We start from the raw sequence: 20,000 nt of genomic DNA, 5'->3' as shown, positions 1-20,000 counted from the left end.
CTTGGGTTAAATTCGACAGGTGGGCAGAGTTGCCCACCTTTCAGTCACCTGGCATCACTATGATGGTAGGCGTCCTGTTTTTGCTCAAGTAGATGATCAACTATGCATACCCCAGCAATCGACTGATAGTTGGGTGTTGCAAAGCACTGAGCACATGGCAAACCCTCTTTGGTCAAACCTCATTTTTACACATCCCACATTTGATGTCATATGTGGAGGCTAGGTGGGTGTGGCTTGACTAAAATAGCCTTGTGGAACAAATGAGGAATCGTGCCAGGACTGCTTAGGCTTGAGGGCTGGAGGTTCCCCGCTCTTCCATTATGGCATTAACAACGGATTATGCCCAGATTTTGTAGCCCTCATGGTAAAGAAATAATTTGTTAAAAGCCTCTGTGGGTACAAAGGTGGACTTGTACCTCCCTCCACTAAAAGACAAGGCAGGGTACATACACATTGTGCTGGTTTTAACCCTTCCGAGTACGTTGAAATGTTACTCAAGCTATTCTAAATCCCTGTGGGACTATGGTGATTCTGCCCGGTATTTCATGCTTACATTTTGATGAAATTAATGAGGTGCTCTGAGATACCATGTTTGGAAATACGTTTTGCTACTGAACAACAACAACTTCTCATGACGCAAAATTTGGAAATAAGGACACGTGCTGCAATTAATGTGCTTCAAGTTTATTTATTTATTTAAAACACACGTAATGGTAAGGTATAACAATGCCAGAGAGCATATTTTTGAATTTTTTTATCATTAATTTGTACATAATCCTTTTGACATAAAAAAAAAATGAGTGCAGGAAGCTTACTAGACTGAAAAGATGAATGTGTATCAGGGTCATACTCCTTTACTAATATATCCTACTGACAATGTCATCTGGAAGAGATGTAATCAATTAATATGTACAAATGAACTACATTTATCTTAAACAGACACTCCTTTGCTAGTTTATAATGACTGTGGAAAATACTAAAGCCTGATAACATAGAACTTGCAAAACATGTTGCTCCGAAGTAACAGGTTTGTGACATAACTGAAATGTATACTAACTACCATGGTACAGTTTTGTATGCCCATGAATTCTCGTTGGAAAGCTTAGGTGCACATTCTGAGGTGGCACAGTGGAGAACACTCTACAATGTCAGTCAATGTGCATTGGATTGGATGTAAGATTTCAAAGGTTGTAAACCCTAAGGGGGAGGGAATCCGAAAGGTAGTTCTACCGCCTCATGCTACACCCAGTTAGACTCCTTGTTTATTTAACATGACTATATTATGCACAGAGAAGTGGTTCATAACTCAGAGCACATATTTCTGGACAGCTTTTTTATTATTTCTGTAAACCACTTAGAAGTTTTCTTACAATCAAGTGGTATATGATTTTTGTTAAGTAAAATGAAAATAAAGGTATATGAGCACCAACCATCTTTCTACGGTCAGGCATGTATGCTACAAGTATCAGCCACAATCCAACACAGAATTAGGGAAGTTTTAGCCCCTGAAGTCAGGGCATTTAAGCATGCCAAATCTTCTGATGGATTGTGGCCGTGAGAAAAGAGTACCAAGAAGAGAGCGCCCACTTTAAGAGAAAATCTGAGGTGGAGGGAACTGAATAGGTTGAGGCCATTGGCAGTTGTTACTATCTGGTCACAGTGCATCCTGACTTCCTAAAAGTTCTCGTCTTGGCTGTCTTAGTGAGGCAATAATTAGTGGTGGCTATAGCGGTGATAACTTTGGCAGGGTTTACAGCAGGGATATCAGAACCAGTTGAGTCTCAGTAGAGCTGAGGTGAGTGGCTACTTTGGAAGTCCTTTAATAACACTCATTTGTTTCAACTGGTCTTTCCCCAATCAGTTGTAGTCCTGTTCACTAGATGGAGGCTGGAATACCATGTTGGAGTCTGTTTTTATTTTTGTGACTCTGTTTTTATTCTTGTGGTTTTCATTTTCTGTATAAGTAATATTGATTTTGTTTTGTTTTAGTTAATACTGATTTCTTGTACTTGTAGTTTTTATTAATATAGGCTGCATTGGATGGGGTATGTCTGGAAAAGCACCATACAGATATTTTTAAAGCTATGGTCTTCCAGATGCTGTTGAACTACAAACCCCATCATACCCAACCAGCTGTTCTGAGCAGGGCTGATAACATCTGGAGGGCCATACGTTCCCCAAGAATAGCCTAGTTATTATGATATATTAAGGAATTTTATATAGATGAAATGGCAATTAAAATAGAGGATATGTGCAGGTGTGGTAAACACTTTAGCAGACATGTTCAATGGTGGTTATGATGCAACACTGTAGTTTATGGATTTCTTTGAGTGTCTGATAACTAAAACATCTGAAGAGCTACTTATGTTATTAGCTTCCCAGAGCCTAGCTGGTTTTATATTGGGAGTCTATTCTGAAAATGTCTATTTGCAAGTAGTCCTGCTCAGCTCTGTCAGGATACCTATAAGTGTTTATGTCGTGGGGTCCTCTCTCTTTTTCTTTTTTTAAAAAGCAGTTATTTATAATCCTGATACATTAGCTAATGTAAATGGATAGTTCCACCGACTTCAGAGCACGCACTAATGAGAACCTGGCCTCAGTCTTCAAAACTCAATAGATAAATGGAATTTATTGAATGGTTCTCTCCACATAAACTTTCATAGTTTTACAGTGTTTAAAAGTCACATTCTCATAAAGATCAATTTATTCTTTGTCCCTTTCACAAGAAGTCATAGGAAATGTTAAAGAACGACATTTAAGTGAATCAAAGTTACTAAAACTGCTGTGGCTGCAATTAATTTACTGGAAGCATAAAAATAAAGACTTGCAAGACTACACGTTTCAAATGCTTTTTAAGGGGCACGGAAGCCTATATGGCTACAGAAAGTAAGAGGAAGGGTAAGGTCACAGCCTGTCTGACCTGGAAACTTCAGTCTGATTTGTATTGCCCCCAAATTGATGGGGACAATGAGATAATCATTGGAAATTACACTCACCATTGAAAACTGAGCCAAACTTCACTGTATTTCACAATATGAAAATTATGTGGCCCCATAAGAGGGAGGGGCAGAATCCCCAGGGCATCTGTTTTCCATCAGTGTCCCACCATGCTTGCAGTCTGGCTTGGCACTCTAACATTTAACCTTCTCAGCATGAGGTGGAACAAAGGGCAACAAGGCTGCAGAATAATGAAACAAGGGTGCAGTGTGGTGGAGAAAACTGCTTTTGAAAAGTACAGAAGTTGAGACATTTAAATGACGTGTGTGTGTGTGTGTGTGTGTGTGTGTACACCAATATAAAAGTACCAGATTTTAAACACAAGGGAAAACAACAACACAGCCCCCCTGCACCAGGCCCTATTAGTCACATATAGTAAGATTGCTGTTCTGTTTCTCAGCAGGCTGAGAGGAAGGTCTATTACCATCTATCCATGCCTTTTTGCCTGCTGCTTTCAACTATTGTAAAGATACAATTACCTTGGGAGATTGTGGCAGTTCAGTTGATTAGCACGGTGAATTAAAAGAATGAGTCACAAATGACATGTCCAGCTCTTCTCCACTAGTCCTTGGAATTCCCAGTGTACCTCACCCTTGTTGTAAGAAGGTCAAAAATTAGAGAGACATAACAGTTTTCAAGCAGCTAGCACTTAGGAGCAGAATTAACAATCATTCTGTATGTAATTGCCAGTTAGTAAATTGCCTTCTAGACTGTAAAATGCAATATAAACTGGTGGGCACCTAAAATTAAATTAATGAGATATTTGCTGCATTTAAAAGTGAACAGTGCAAATTAATAATTGAGTGCAGTACTTGTTTTAATATTTGTCAAGTAGTGTATCACTTGCTTGTTTAATGACAATTAAAATTGTTCTTACCTGAAAATAAAATTCCTGGTGTATTTAAATTAAGCAGCTTTCTGCAGGTTAGATTCATCATTTTACTTACTAGCAGTCATTGAAGGTTCTTAAATTAAATATCTGAGATTACTTTTTAATTAGATTATAAGCATTGCAATGTTATTTGATTACGGCAAATTGTGATTTGTATGCTTCTAAATGGAATTATGTTGCAGTTAGTGTTTTTTTTTTTAAAGCACACATTTGAAACTATGAGGAATCATTATGTATGTTGTCTTTAAGAAAACAGTAGTATGTGTACACCAGTTTGGGTGTAAGCATGTCACTATTTTGCTGGAGTGCATTTTACATAATAGTTTCCTGGTGGGCAAAAGAAAACCATGCCAAGCCGTATCTCTTTCAGCTAAGTGTTTTGCAGCCCATTTCTTCCCTCCTCCTCAGTTTGGTTAACTTTTGTTCAAGCAAAAAAGAGAACAGGGATTCAAGTATCACTTGCAGTACACGAAACCCAATTGCAACAACAAGGGTAAACATATCCAACACCAAAGCAGAAAAATCTGAATGTTGAACCATTTCCAGGCCTTTGACACATTCACTAGTTATCAGAATAACAATTATTCCTGCACAAAAAAAACCCCATTCAGCTTCAGACTTATGAAATGATTACATAACAAGTAATCACTCCTCTTAATAGACTACTTATGTGTAAACAAAAATGCACGATACTCCTACGCTTGCTCAATATTGCAGGGAGGGGAATATCTTGTATTTGTAACTGTATTTTTGTTCCGGGTGCTCCAGGGTTAACCATCTGTATATTTATCCATTTTAGCTAGTACACATTGTTTTTAACTACTTCACCCTATGAAAAGATCTCACAAGCTTTGAGCATTTAAGGATCTTCCGTGTAAATTCCAGTGTGGCTTTGTCAATGGGACTGCTACACTGTGTTCAGAGTCAATAGCTCCCTTCCATCACAGCCAACACAAACTAGCTGTCTCATAGGTCAGTGCTCTTTAAACAAATTACTTGTATCCACAGAGCAAATGATTGTTAATTGCCTCCCACAAATCATACTATTTTTACTATGCTAAACTAAATGCTAATGCCTTAGTTAAATTCAAACCACCTGATAATTTCTTGTACATATTCAATTATAGTTCTTAACCACAGAACTTTGTCATCATGAAAAATTATTAATAAAACACAGATAATGAATGGTTAACATTGGTTGGCTAGCACTTAAAAAGAACACTTACTGCTGTTTTGGCATTCCTGGCAATTCTAATTGTCTCCTGCTTGCTTTTTAATTCTTTCATTATCCACAAGGCATCTTTTTCTTTTTATAGTATTGGTTATTTATTGATCAGGCCAATAAATATGGACCAATACAGTTGCCAGGAGGTCCTTTAAAAGTGGGACAGATATTCTTATCTTTTTATCAGGATGGTTCTTTCTAAAATGTTCTTCAAAACTGATTGGCTAATTTGTGCCACCCCACCCCCAAGACAAAACTGTTACAGCCGATACTTTAATTTTACTATGTTCTAATTTTAAAACAAACAAATATTATGCTAGATATAGCTTATCTAGCAAAAAACATATTTTATAAAAGCTGAAATGGGAAGATTCTGTTTAGATACTGAGATTCTGTTTAGCATTGTCTTTTCATTTTCAGTACGATAAGCATTTCAATTAGGCCGGCAATAATGGAGATAAATTTTTTTGATTTGGTTTCCTATCACACTGACAATATCTTAAGATTGCATAAAACAGCTCATTTTAAACCGCTGCAGTTCCAATAAGTATAACGTGGTCATTGTTGTCCCCTTTCTTTTCTGTCTCAAAGGAGACCAGAAGAATGAGACATACCATTTGTGCTATTGCACAAGTAGACTATTTGTTCTAATCAGTGACACCCATTTACTAGAATTGCTTAAAATGAACTATACTTCATACAGAAATCGCACATTTAGAGTGTTCCATTCATCATCTGAAAATTGAGGGCCAGTAAACTTTTCTGTTCCTCCAGCGGGATCATAGACATGCATCAAAATGTTAAAAAATGATTGGTGAGAGAGAACTGTCACCCATTTATCAAAGAAAAGGAACATTATTTGCTAATTTCCCAACCAAGGCAGTGACAGGGTGCTTCGTCTTTAGACCCATGGTGACCAACATGGCCTTTTTGTTATTAGTACAAGTCAAGCGCTTTTTGGCTGTTGCTAACAAGACACATTTGTCTATCATCAGAGAGTGCTTTATTTCCTCCACCCCCCCTCCCAAGTAGCTGTGACCAAAGTCTGATCTCTGCATCACAACTGGCTCCACTTCTCCAGGTTGTGGCAGCACTGGGTAAAGGAGGAACTTATAAATCACAGAGTTTCTGCATGAAGGTGAAGTTATTGACTCTGTGGTACCAAAACTGACAAAATAGAACGGCAAGGAAATACTCATTCATCTCGCCCGCCCCTGCCCCCAAAGGACAAAAGGGTCATTTCCTTTTACTCCGTAATTGATAAAAATATGATCACATGCATAAAGCTCTTACTTTGTTTTCACTGATACTTTTTCTCCCAGTTCTTCTTTCCTCTCTACTGTGCCTATGAAAACATCGTTACACGGGACAAATGAAAGACACAGTATATCAAACAATTTTTTTTGTAAAAGCATTTTTGTTGAATAGGCATTTCATCTTTTCCTTCAATAACCCAAGGTTTTGGCTACTGAAAACTTTTACACATCTTCATAACTATATGTGGTACCAGGTGCTTCCGAAAATTGGTATTACACAAAGCTTAGCCCCAGTCCCACCTTAGGCTCCTTCCACATAAGCCTCAGTTCTGCCAGTCAACTCTGCTACACCCACCCACCCACCCACCCATCAAGTGGTTCCAAACATTTAGAAATAAGTGCAAACTTGACATGATGTTAAATGCAGCTTTGCACTCAACATACAGACTTTTAAAATGCAAATTGCATCCATGGAGGAAGAGAGGCTGAACAGGACCAGAGCAGGCACGGAAGGGAAATGTACCCCATTCCTACTTACTGCATTCCCAACTAATCCAAGCCACGCCCACCCACTGACGTCACTGGTGATATCAGCAGGAAGACATGGTTTAGTCCTGCATTGACCATGTGCCCTCTTTCCAGCAGTGAACAGGATCTCATAGTCAAGGCAGCAGGATTTAATCCCTGTGCAACAGATGACGAGTGAGGATTAAAGTGCTTCTCAAAAACACAGTTTGAAGCAGCTGCTACACTTCTGCTGCAAGGCAGTGGGTGACAGCAACAGTGGAGAGAGAAAGAGAGTCCCCCCCCATCACCCCCCCTTAAAATCAGGTGCTTCAAGCAGCACTTTTGAGAAGCGTTTTAAAGCAGCCTCCATGCTCCTGTTTCAGCTAAAATGGGGTTGTGTGGACTGCCTTATAGCACTCTTTGAAGCATCCACTTCCCCATGTCCATTAAATGGGAGAAAGGAAGTAAACTGCCTTAATGGACCAGCTTAGAGAGCAAAAACTGCCTTCCATCTTCTCAATGGTGTAGGCAGCCCCAATTGCATTGGTGTCAGGGACTAGCAGAATGCACTGAGGAAAGCGGGGCTAGAGTCCAACTCCAGAGAGGCAGGCAGTGGCCTGGGGGGGGGGGGACACACCTGTCCCAGCCATGAGGTGAGAATCAGAGGCAGGGGGAGTTTCAGAGGTGGGGGAAGAGGCAGGCCAGGCTAGTGAAGGGCCGGGTGCTTCCACACTGTCTCCCCAAACAAGGAGAGAATTGCAGTGGGAAGAGCAGAAGCAACTTCCATGTCGGTGTAGTCTCTGGCTACATGCATGCTGCCTGTTTGGGGCAGGGACATAAAACTGGTGGAGTGGTCCCCCGTTGCTGTGACTGCTCCATAGAGCACAGACCTGGGAATAGCTGCCTAGGTGCTTGATTGGTGTGTGTAGGTCTCCAGAGCTGTAGAAGCAGCATAAGTTATCTTTGACAATAAAGAGTTAACACTCTGCCGTGTGCATTCCTTGGCTGGGAAGCGCCCTTGGCAATAGGCTCTAGAGTTGTGGTGTTGACCCCATTACCCTGGTTAGACTACCAAACTAAAGAGCCTACATTGGATCATTTCCTAGACCCTGGGGGGGGGGACCTCAAGGCCAGGAGCTGAAATGCGGTTCTCAAGACTTCACTATGTAGCCCTTGGGAGTCTCCCCAGATCATGCCACACTGTGCCTTTTCTACCCTCTTCTTGAGTGTTCTTGCTGGGCTGGAATGTGTTCTGTAACTTTGGTAATGCCTTTTTCTTGCCTGAATGGAGAGATGTGTTTGTTGAAACCTCTGGATTGTGCATGTATTGCCCATGGCCTTTGTACAAAGGCAACAGCCACATTGGTTGCTCTGCTCATTCCTGCCACTGGTCACACTTTTATGCAGCCTGTGAGGGAATGTGACCCTTGGGCTTACAAGGGCTCTCCACCCTTGTCCTAGTCTGCAATGCTTTTTTTCCTAAGAGAAATAAAAATTTCCAATTCCTTCCTGTAATGAGTTTAAACTATTTGATGCTGAGACTCTGGCCTGAGCCCAAGCACATGTAGCACTGCTCTGTACAGTGGTACCTCAGGTTAAGTACTTAATTCGTTCTGGAGGTCCATTCTTAACCTGAATCTGTTCTTAACCTGAAGCACCACTTTAGCTAATGGGGCCTCCTGCTGTCGCCATGCTGCTGGAGCACGATTTCTGTTCTTATCCTGAAGCAAAGTTCTTAACCTGAAGCACTATTTTGGGGTTAGTGGAGTCTGTAACCTGAAGCGTATGTAACCTGAAGCGTATGTAACCCAAGGTACCACTGTATTTGTAGGTACCTATCTACCATTCACATTGTTGAAACACATTTAGAAAGGAGGAGACTTTGAATTCAGTTTCCTCACCTCCAAACAGCACTGGTTATTATCCAGCTGGAGCCCCATGCATGGTTCCGAAAATAAGAATAGCGTGTTTTGCTCTAGGTCCTAAACGTCACAATAAAGTATTGGGAAGTGTGCATTCAGCACCTGTTTGCTCCCATGATTCTCAGTTTAGCACAGGATGTACATGTGGAAACCTGCTTCCATACATGTGTTGCCTTTGTTACATCAGGGCACTTTGTACCATTTTCATGGTACTCTTTCGACTGAGGGCAGAATGGGACTCAAAATATCTCAAGGACTACAGGCAGCAGAGGAATAAATCTTTCATGCTGCATCCACTCAAGGGTCAGCTGGAATTCAGTCTTTAAAAGGTGGTGCAAATCTCTCTCTTTTACTATAGTGCCCATCGGGAGGAGTAAGCACCAAATACAACAAATATGAAGAGGGACAAGCACAACTATGGTTTGCATTATTAAAATATATCTCAATTAGTGAAGCATCTTGGAGTACTTAATACTTAAAACAGAACGTATTGTTCACTTTGACACAGTATTCATGTTTCTGTACCCTATTGGGAAAATACTTCTATCATATTCGTAAAATGATAAATAATGTTGATAAATATTCTGCTACATTAGTGAAATGTATTCTCAAAATGCCATGCTCCTTTGTATTAACCTAAATATCAAATGCTAGTAGTTTTAGGCCACAAAAAGAATATGTGTGGTTTTAGTTACTATTTGGATACTTCTATCTTAGAATTATCCAACTGTTGTAGCATCATTAGCAATGCATCAATCCCTAGGTAATAGTCTTAGTGTTGTCATCCACTAGGAATTCAGAATTGTGTGGTCTGTTCAAACACTCCTTTGGTTCTGAAGTTCAAACTGTTTCTTTGCTAGAGACATCTGGGTAAATTGTTGATTTTTTTTGTTAATATACTTGGTGGAACATTTATGGAAAGCCTGGAAATGCAGCAATATTATATGGTGAAAAATATTATATAGTGAAAAATGAAAACATGTGCCCAATTCTTTTAGGAGGTAGTGCATTGGGATTAGACTTCCTTACTCTTATCCCTAACTGCATGAGGGACCATTAGTAGAAATAAGTGCTGTGTATGTGTGTTGTTTACTGCAGCTCTGTTAGAAATTTGCATTAACACCATTCATCTGTTTGGGAACTACACCTTGCCATTGTAACCTACTCCGTCCACCCCCCAAGATGATCAAGGCAAAATGATATGCATGTTGAGTACATGCACTAAGTATGTAATCCTAAACACTTTCACTAGTAAGCCCTGTTGAACTTGTGGAGACTTCCTTCAAGGACTTTTTCCCCCCAGCCGGAACTCTCCAGAACTTAGTTCCAGCACCTCTCAGGTGGGCACCATTGCCATTTAAGAGAACAAGGAAAGTGTGCATGGCGAGTTCAGGCACCTCTTTTTCTAGAAAAATAGCACTGTGTTCCTTCTGAGTCAACATGCATAGGATTGTGCTGGAACACTTTGTAGGTGACAGTCTGGGAGGAAAGGGGCGTCTTGCTTGCTTGCTTGGACAGAGGCGGAGGCAGGCTTGGGCGCCATCTGCCAGCCCACGTGCACCTTTGAGGAAGCCCCACCCCACCCTTCTGGTTTGTGTGAGTCGGAGCGGTATGAAGGCCTGCTCAGCTGTAGGGCTGGACAATATATCTCAGCTGCTGCTTCCTCCCCCTAAGGTGAGACATTGTGATATATCAGTATATCACAATATTTAGCTGCTGATATATCGTGATGTTGAAAACCAGGTATTGCCCAGCTCTAGTTATATAACAACAATATGGAGAGGAAGGGAACATATTTGCTGAATTACTATGAATGTAATTTTTATGAGGATCATTAGTTTATCTTGCTGTAAAAGCCGGTCCGATTTAAAAGGATTAAAATCACTTCAAAAAGCTGACTTGTGTCAAACTGCACATGACATTAGTCTCATTGTTCTGTCCTTAAGTGCAAGGGTTTGGGTTTTTGTTGTTTTTTTAACAAAAAGCGAGGACAGAAGTCCTGATCTGGATCAGCACATTAAGACCTCTTGTTGTAGAACTGATCCAGACTGGGCCACGTGTGCCTCCAATTTGCATCGCCCCAAAATGCCCCATTCATTTTATTCATGCCCAATTCAAATAGCCTCCCTGCTATCTGTCAACAACACCCTTCACTTAGAAACAGAGCTATGTGACTAATGCCACTTTTAGTTTGGCCATCAGGCTCAGGCTTTAGCAGGCCTCCATGGAAATGGAGTCCCCACAGTTGAAGAAAATCAGCAGTAAAAACCTCTTCATGTGAGGCCCCTTGTTCGCACGAGAACAAGGAATCTCTTGTTCTCTGGATTGTTTCACAACCGACTCTCCGTTTATCTCAGGAGATCACAGTGTAATGTAGGGAAACTGGCTATAGCTATGTTAAGCCTAAACTATTAGATACTGCATGAATTAAAACCCTAACCCTGGACCTTGACTTGTTCTTGGAAGGCAATATGAAGCCAGTGCAAATGCTGGAGTGTAATACGCTTCTGAAATCTCACCCCAGTTAGGAGGGATGCTGAATTCAGTACAAGTTAAAACTCATGAAGAGGCATTAAGAGCAGTCTCAAAACAATGCAAGAAAGCACAATAGGTCCAAATTGTTCAAAAGGGTTTTCAGCCTTTATGCCAGACAGAGCTGGTGAAAAACTTTCCTCATTACTGTGACAATCCCTGGCATTCAGGGAAAGCTGAAGGCTGTGAGTTCAAGCAGCTAAGAGACAGAAGTTGGAAAGAAGGCTGGGGTAATTAGCATTAAAGTTAGCTTTTTAAAACTAAATGAAATTGCTCCAAATGAAAAAAGAAGCATGACTGAGATTTGCATACTTCAGCCTTTGACTCTACAGTACAATATTGATAATCAGTGATGAGTTGACTATACCAGGTTTAGACTTCCCAGATTACCAGGTCACAAACCATCTGGACAGCCTCAGCCACAAACCTCTCAAACCTAGTATTAAAATTGTAACTTTGGGTGCAGAGGTTTAGGGCCACTTCACACACCATATTTTTCACAGGTCCACAGAAAATATTTTACATGTATCCATAAAAGTTGGGAAAACATACATTTATGTTATGCAGGTGAACATGCCATGGGTCAGAATCAGCTGTGGCTTGCTTGTGTGTGTGCACTGGCTACCATATAGTCTGAAGCAGTCCTTGGACTTAGCTATATTGATATCACTACTATGGACACCATCTTGGATCAGTCCAGGGCTATTTCACACATTACATTTCTAGGTGTGCCCCTTTGTTTTAAGTAGGTGCATAAAATGGAATGCAGTTGCCACATATACTAAACCATGAACTGTGATTGGCTAAAGAATGTAAACTTGGTGGCATTCATGAGTTTTTATCTGCATCATGAATAACGTTGGCCTGTTCTGAGAGCCAAAATTTGTTGAATGTCTTTGTAACAGGCCAGAGGATAGCTTAAAATGAATTATATATGTTATCAATAAAAAGATAACTTAAGCAGTAAGGCTATTGGGCTCAAAGAAATTTGGGCAACTGATTTGAAAAAAAACAAATATGATAAATTGGAAGCACCGTACATGTTCCATGTTGAAGGTAGTGCTTAACTGGTATTGTACTTTTGTCAAGTTGAGGCAAATTTTAAAAAGCCTATCAGTAAATGTTGGTACGGGTGTAATTCTGTGAGAACCTATATACATATGTGGTGGGAGTGTAGGGTGACCCAAACTTTAAAGGTGTGGGTCTTCCAAGAGATAAAGAGATACTGGCTATGGTTTCCCACATCATACCCTGCAAAGATGCTGGCTTCCTTGTTTATATTCCCTGATGCTTTGCAGCAGGTGGCCTGTAAATCTTTGACTGGTTGTGGCTGCTGTTAGAATTTTCTCCCCACTGGTGCTAGCCCCTCTCAATTAATGTTGGGCCATTCATTACATTCGTTAAATCGTGAGGGTAATGCCTCCAGACCACTGAACTCATAAGCCTTGCTTTGGATATACTTAATACCACGATGGTAAAGGAGCTGGTTTATTTGGGCATGATAGTGAGTAGAAGGACTTTGTTTCAGATGTCCTGTTTGTTTATTCTGCTCAGTTGGACTACATACTACCAGAGAGTGCTTGGTTTGGTTTTATTTTGCCTTTTATTTACTTTTGATGTGATTGTTTTGTTTGAAAAGGTAAATTAATAAGTTCATTTTAAAAATATGAAATAATATTGGCTTTGGACTAGATACCAAGTTGTTTAGATTTCCTGCTTGTTTCTGTTGTTTTTATAATCACTAGGGTAACCAGGTGACACAAAGCCAATAACAGAACAAGAAAAAAGCAACATAATGTTTATTTATTACAAGGACATATGACTTGATAAGTTACTACCTAGATGGATAACTTTCCATGTGTTTAAAAAAATTACATTTTTAAAGCAAGAACCTTTTTTTTATTTGAAAGCACCTCCACATAAAAAAATCTCCCTTCACGTGGAAAGCTTTCACATGAACATTAATCTCTTTTTGATTTTCAAGATTTCTAGATGCAATGGGGTCAGTGGTAGAGCATGCAGAAGGCACTTAGTTCAGTACCCAGCATCTATAGATAGGGCTGGTAGAAACCCTGCCTGAAATCCTAGAAAGCCACTTCCAGTAAGTGTAGACAATACTGAAGAGTGAACTGACTCAGAATAAGGAGATGAGGACAAAGGGGGTCCCCCCCCCCAAGGAAATGACACACAAGTACATTCTGTTGTGGTTGACTTCTACGATATGAAGACTGTAGGCAATATTGAAAATTAAGATGTCAGTGTTACTAATACAGATAATAAGCTAACAGCCTGTGATACCTAATGAGTAGAGAAGAAGCTATAACCCTAAAGAAGAAGCTATAGATACAAGTCCCCACTATTAAATCTCACTTTGTGTATTTGGGCAAGTCATTTTCTGTCAACCAACACATTTCACAGGGCAAGTCCCAAGATTCTTGGAGAGCCTACGGATGTGGAGGTGAAAAAATACAGAATTCTTGCCCTCACACCTGAAAATCTGAGATCTGTTGCTAGCAAAGCAATAGAAGCATCAAAAGAGACTTTGTGAGAAGAGGAGAACAATCTACCATGTCTCGACAAGCTACCATAATACTCAGGAGTTCTGATAGATATAAGAGAATGGTCTGGCAGCTGTTGTGAACTGGCCGTATTAAGGTCCTTTCCTTCAACTTGGTCTCCTTCAAAAGGTATAATGCCAGAGTGTTGATCTTACTCCCAGATGATCAAGCAACTGCTGAGTTTTTTTCTAAGCCTGCAGATACCCAATGCACCCGCAGACATATTCATTCTTGAGAAAGATTCCTTTTTGAAGTATTCTAAGTGTTTTTGTTTTATTTTGTTTGCCCTAAAGAAAGTGCTGGCTGAAACACGCCAGGCTCTTTATATCCTTCATTAAAGTTTTCCATATATTTCAGCACCATTTTGAGATTTTGATTCTTTTTTCCCTTCTCATCTATCACTCTTGATATTTTCTTGGAGAGCTGATAAACCAGGGCTCATTGGCTAGCCCCAGGATGTACCCCATGGACATTGTCTCCAGCATCCAGGCATCTGTTGTGGACATTTGCCATCTGTTGCAAACTGCTGAAAGCATCCCACTATCTGGCTTGGGTGGGAATCTGGACTGGTATCATGCCTGATACTTCCTACTTCCCTGTAACAGGGTTCTGTCCTTCCAGAGGTTGATATAGAAGTTCCCTTTCCTGTATATTTGGCTGCACTCCAGCTAAACTTGAATGTCCTCAACTCACGTTTGGAGAAATAAATGAAGTATGTTTGCCTGGCTTTCTGACATAAGCTATGAAGCCACATGGAAACTAATGCTGTATCATTCTGATGAATAGCATCTATGGAGGGCTCTGTCATCAAGGCCATACAGAGGGAAAACAACCTTAGTTGAAAGAAACCTGCCTAAGCCACCATGTTTACTTTGGGCTTGTGAAAAAAAAGGAATTGATCTCTTTGGGAAATAAGATATCGAGTGGCTCTGAAGTTGCAGTGTTATCTCTTGAGTGAATTCCAGAGTGTGAATGGCTTTGGTCAGTTCTGGAAAGTACTTGAAGGGAAGTCTCTGTTCCTGTGTTGGATTTTGCCTCTTCTAAGTCTCTGTTCCTGTGTTGGATTTTGCCTCTTCTAAGTGGCCACCCTTTTTTCCTGTGACTGAATCTTTCTGAGGCTAGGGTGACCAACCTGATTCTCTCCAGATGTTGTGAACTGAGGCTTCCCTCACCCCTAATCATTGGGCCATGCTGGCTTGGGCTGATAGGAATTGTAATCTACATCTGGAGGGCACCATGTTGTCTATCCATGCTCTGAGGAATTTGCCATGTGTGAAATGTCAGTAGGAATGTGGTGTGTCCCATCATCTCTGTGTGTTTGGGGTTACTTGTAGAGAGAGGATGTTTCACTAGGGTGTTTTGGGATGCTTGTTTGTTTTTCCATCCCCTTTTCCATCCAAAGGCAAATCCCTTAATTCTTTGGGGTACTGGAGAAAGAACAAGAATTTTAGCTTGAGAAGTAAGAATACCAGTGTTACCCTGTGCTTGCCAGCTATGGCACCATGACTAGGATTTACAGTACCCATTTGTCTTGTGGAACCACAGAAAGTGAAGAGTGATGTCTCTGACAGGCAATTTCCTTTGCCTGCTCTCCTTTCTCTAGGAACTTCGTTTTTGCATGTTGCCCATATAAGCCTGGGGACACAACACTACAATAAAGTGATGATCGCAAAAAAAGGTCATCCTTTGGGGGGGGGCACCCCAGTGCATATAAAAGTTATGCTTACACTATACTGTAGTCTATTAAGTGTGAAGTAGCATTATGTTTTAGAAAACAATGTACATTCCTTAATTTAAAAATACTTTATTGCTAAAAAAATGCTAACCATCACTTGAGCCTTGAGCGAGTTGTAACCTTTTTGCTGATGGGAGGATCTTGCCTTGATGTTGATGGCTGCTGACCAATCAGGGTGGTAGTTGCTTAACTACAGCGTGGCTGTGTCAATTTCTTAAAATAAGACAACAGTGAAGTTTGCCCTGTCAATTGGTTCTTCCTTTCATGAAAGGGCAGGAGAGGGAAAATCTGGCTCCACTAGCCAGCTCCACTCGTGTGGCCAGAAGAGGGGCAGTGGTGGACTTCCTTCCCTTGGAAGCAGCTGGGCTGTTTAGCAATAATTCCATGGAAGAATCCACAGGTCCTGCTCCCTGCCAACAGACAGGGCCAATCTGAAAAAGAAAAAAAGAAAAACCAGGAGTCCGCCCCCTTGCTAGGGGAAGTGAGAACTGTCCTCTGGATAACTTAACCAATCAAGTGACCAGTGGTTTTCCCAAGCAACCAGTAAGTAAAACAAATACTGCAATTCAGTACTGAGTTAGGTATGCTCAAGCCTGGTTTTAGAGGGCTAAAGTATGTTTAACTGTGTTAGATTCTGGCTAAAATAGTTCTAGTTTCTTAGTAGGAAAAGAGAGGCCCATGGTATATAGGTTGTCCTTAGTAGTCCAGGGATATTAGTCCTGCTTCAACAAGCAAGAGAGTCTTCTGATGAATGATGTGTTCAACCCCTCCATGCCTTTGTGTTTCCTATGCATCCCACAAAGCTTGGTTCACCCGGCCGAGTTCTGTGATTGAAATTCATTGCCAAATTTATTGAGAAATTAATGAGAAAAGCTGCAAAGTATTGACTTTGAGAGGAAAACACAACTCATCTTGAATGAGGAGGAAAATGCAGCAATAATTTAGCCACTATTGATTTTGCCCTGTCCATGTATTGATCTTCATTTTACAATATTAATTTGCACCTGCAATCGGCTGCAAAGGGAACAGATTTCATTTCTTTGCTGTGTTAATGTGCAAAGCATTAGGTGCTCTTAAGAAGTGGTGGTACTAGGGAGTCACATCAAAAAGGTCTGCCTTTTTATTATTTGTGCTTGTTACTGCAATAGACCAAAAATTAATTTTTTGTCTGACAAAAAACTAAAGTGAAAGCCCTTCTCAAATGTATACCTCCTCTCAACCCTGTAGGCTGCTTTTCATCTGTGTGAGGAACAATCAGCAACCTGAAATTCCAACCACTTCTCATCATCATGCCCATATCAGTTCAAAGTTCATGAAATTTCTATGAGCATTGATCTCTACCCATTGATTTTTTTTTTGCAGCAGATCTTTGAAATTTTAATTTCCCAGGCATCTGAATTTCTTATAGATGAAATGCACTTGGTAGAGACAGTTGATGATAAAGTGGTGAACTTAGCATCATTTTAAAACCAAAAAAACCCAGGCATTTGCAGACTTTGTATAATGTTTTTGAGGTGAGATGATGAAGGTGTTCTGATAGGGGTGAAGTATTCAGCAGGGAGTTAAATATCAATTTTGCCTTCTGTGACCACACATTTTTAATGCAACTTTGTATACAGTCATTTTTGAAAGGAAAGCTATCTGGAGAAACAGCAGGACTAAGAGACATTCTTCACTGCACAATCATTTGCTCACAGCAGTCTTTATCACCTGGTCAAGTTCACCTAGTTACTTATCAGTAGGACATTTAATAACCTCAAGGTGATATAATTGCTATTGGCATTTTCCCCCCTTGGATTCAGCTGGTTAATGTGTAAACTACTTGTCAGCAAATAGCACTTTGTCACTGAAATCACTAACACCCTCTAGAGGAATGTCTCTGTATTGAGCAATTTAATTTTACTTTATTTAATTTTTACACATTACAACCTGTGTTCATTCAGGCACATTGAAGGCTTGCAGTCTGTTAAGGCAGGGCATGGGTTCCCTGTTAGTAAAATATAGTATATCTTATTTAACAATCCCCCATGGTTTAACTGAAGCTCTTTCTTGTTCCTCGGAAAAGGAACTGCAGATGTTCTTATTATGTAGTTATGCTGCTAATGTGAAAAACTGCCTCATTATGAGGATCTGTTTGTAGCTAGAAAATTACTGCATTATGACAAATGCACGATTGGGAAGTTACAGGAAGATGATCATTATTGAAATGAAACTGAAACTCATTTAAAAGCTGAAACCAGCAGCTGGAATTAAGCAAATGAATGTCTTCCTGTTTTTATTATTGTACTCAAGATTTTCAGTTAAGATTTTCTAAAACAAAAATCTGAACTCCTTATTACCAAACAACCTTCACTTACACTGAACTTGCCAGAAGAGTGGATTGTCAGTGATAAAGATGCCTGTTTTCTGCATCAGCTGCTGTCACCTTTTACATGTTTAATGATGCTATTTTTAAAAACACGCTTGTGTATTTTGCAGAATTACTTTAAAAGTAAAGTGAGTATTGGGTCGATAGGCTGGTTTTCATGTCCTACAGTCTCAGTTGTGTTGTATCAGACAAGATGCTGCTATCACAAAAGATCTTGCCTGTATCTTTCTCCTTTCCATCTTAACCACGTCCTGCCTTTGGTGTCAAAGTGGAGAAGCCAAAGGCCTATGTATGTTAAATGGCGAGAGTGGTGAAACTGAGAAGTATATAACTGTTAAAGCAAACACACCATGAAAAACAGTAGTTTGGATTATTCTTAACTTTCTTTTGCAAAATATGTCTGCAACTAGTATTACACCACCTCTACAAATAAAGAATGCGCAATATTCTGAAGGTTCAATTCCTATTTGTTTGGTTCCATGTACATAAAAGTGAATATTTGAATAACTTTTGAGACTTTACTATAATTTAGCTCCCTCTTGGGCCAAATTGTGGTGCACTTAGTAAAGTTAATTCCAAACAACTGGTTGATTGCACCACTGGAAGACATTTGCATTATGGTGTGTATAATGCATTTATATATGTCATCACCTTAATTTAATTACACATATGCCTTAATGGAGATAGCATTCAAGTCTAGTAAAATACTTAGATACATTTTTTAGATATTAGATATTAATATCCTTGAGGCAGAAACAGCTGACAAAGGAGGTTAAGCCATCAAAATGAAAACTAAAACTGTGTGTGTCACAAGAAAGAAAATTCCACTGAATCCTGCCCATCGGTACGTTTCTAATTGTAGCAGGCAGATTTGAAATTTTCTGGTCACAGCTGCAAGCTGAGAGTCTGATACCATTTTCTGCTGCCACATTAGCTTCAGCAATCCCAACTTGAACTGACATCACAGACCGTTAAAATTTTATAAATTGTGGTATGATTAATCCCTCAGTACACTGGAATGACTTAAATATTTAGAATGTTTTTTCTGTTATGACTTTAATGCATGTAAAGTAACAAGATTAACTCCAGTGCACTCAAATGTATTTAAATATGTATCCTCCTTGAGCTGTAGGCTATTTCTGCATGTAGAATCATTGAGTGTATTTGGTCATGTCAGACCCTATTTGTTTGACCCACTCTGGATATTGGCCTGCATATGATAACCGGATATCTGGCCCTTTCAGAGGTTGTCTGATTGCTTGCCTCATTTGGCATGGAATGTGATTCCCTGCTATTCTAGCTTCTTATTCATTCAGTTTTTATTGCTGTGTAATTTTCTTATTCTAAAATAAAAGCTCTCCAACAAAAATTACTATGCATTAGGCCGCGGTAGCCTACTCAAATGGATATTAATACAGTTTATCTCTAAAAGGACGAATAATGTATTTGAAACAGATAAAAGGCCCTCCACTAAATGAGGAATGTTAATATCTTATGGCATGGTTAATAAAGAGATATTTCACAAGGGAGACTTGTTTTATGACTTTTGATACAACAGGCTTGTAATCTGACATATCTTAAATGATATAATTTTGCACATACATTCATCTCTTTTACACCCAACAGTCTATTTTAGTAAAATTTGAATTCAGGACAAATTACTGGTACTAATTACTTTTTGGATTTATTCTAATACATATCTAGATAGAGATACATACCCAGTAAGTCTACAATGAAAACTGTGAATTAGTAACATCTGGAAACATGTTCTTTTTCCATCTTGCACAAATTCCAAGTGTTTACATTTTCTTTTGTTGTTGTCTTTGAAAAAATGTTTAAATCTAGCACACTGACTTACGTCGAGAGAGAAGGCGTAGTGCTAGATAATTTCTTAGAATAAATTACCCAAGGGCCAAGTACATTAATTTTCAGCTATCAGGTTGCTGACAGATGTAAAGGAGTTAGAATAGGGAACCACCAATATTAACATTACACAAATTTGCTTTAT

At 39.7% G+C, this 20,000-nt stretch overlaps 1 protein-coding gene and 1 long non-coding RNA gene across 18 annotated transcripts in view; one reads left to right on the top strand and one right to left on the bottom strand.

The window, feature by feature from the left end:
* The window catches only part of EBF3 (EBF transcription factor 3), a 166,288-nt gene that overhangs the window by 119,306 nt on the left and 26,982 nt on the right, over nucleotides 1-20,000 (top strand). The window lies entirely within an intron of this gene.
* LOC114597372 (uncharacterized) overlaps nucleotides 3,384-20,000 on the bottom strand; it is an 89,540-nt gene continuing 72,923 nt past the window's right edge. Inside the window, exons 4-5 of the long non-coding RNA XR_013393222.1 lie at nucleotides 6,408-6,459; nucleotides 3,384-3,589 (exon numbers count right to left, since the gene is read on the bottom strand). This is a non-coding gene — a long non-coding RNA (uncharacterized LOC114597372). The remainder of the gene's footprint in view (nucleotides 3,590-6,407; nucleotides 6,460-20,000) is intronic.

The sequence above is a fragment of the Podarcis muralis genome, chromosome 6, assembly GCF_964188315.1.
Source record: "Podarcis muralis chromosome 6, rPodMur119.hap1.1, whole genome shotgun sequence".
Taxonomy (NCBI): Eukaryota; Metazoa; Chordata; class Lepidosauria; order Squamata; family Lacertidae; genus Podarcis; species Podarcis muralis.
Note: the sequence above shows the minus strand (reverse complement) of the source record. Positions and strands in the feature narration are given on the sequence as shown.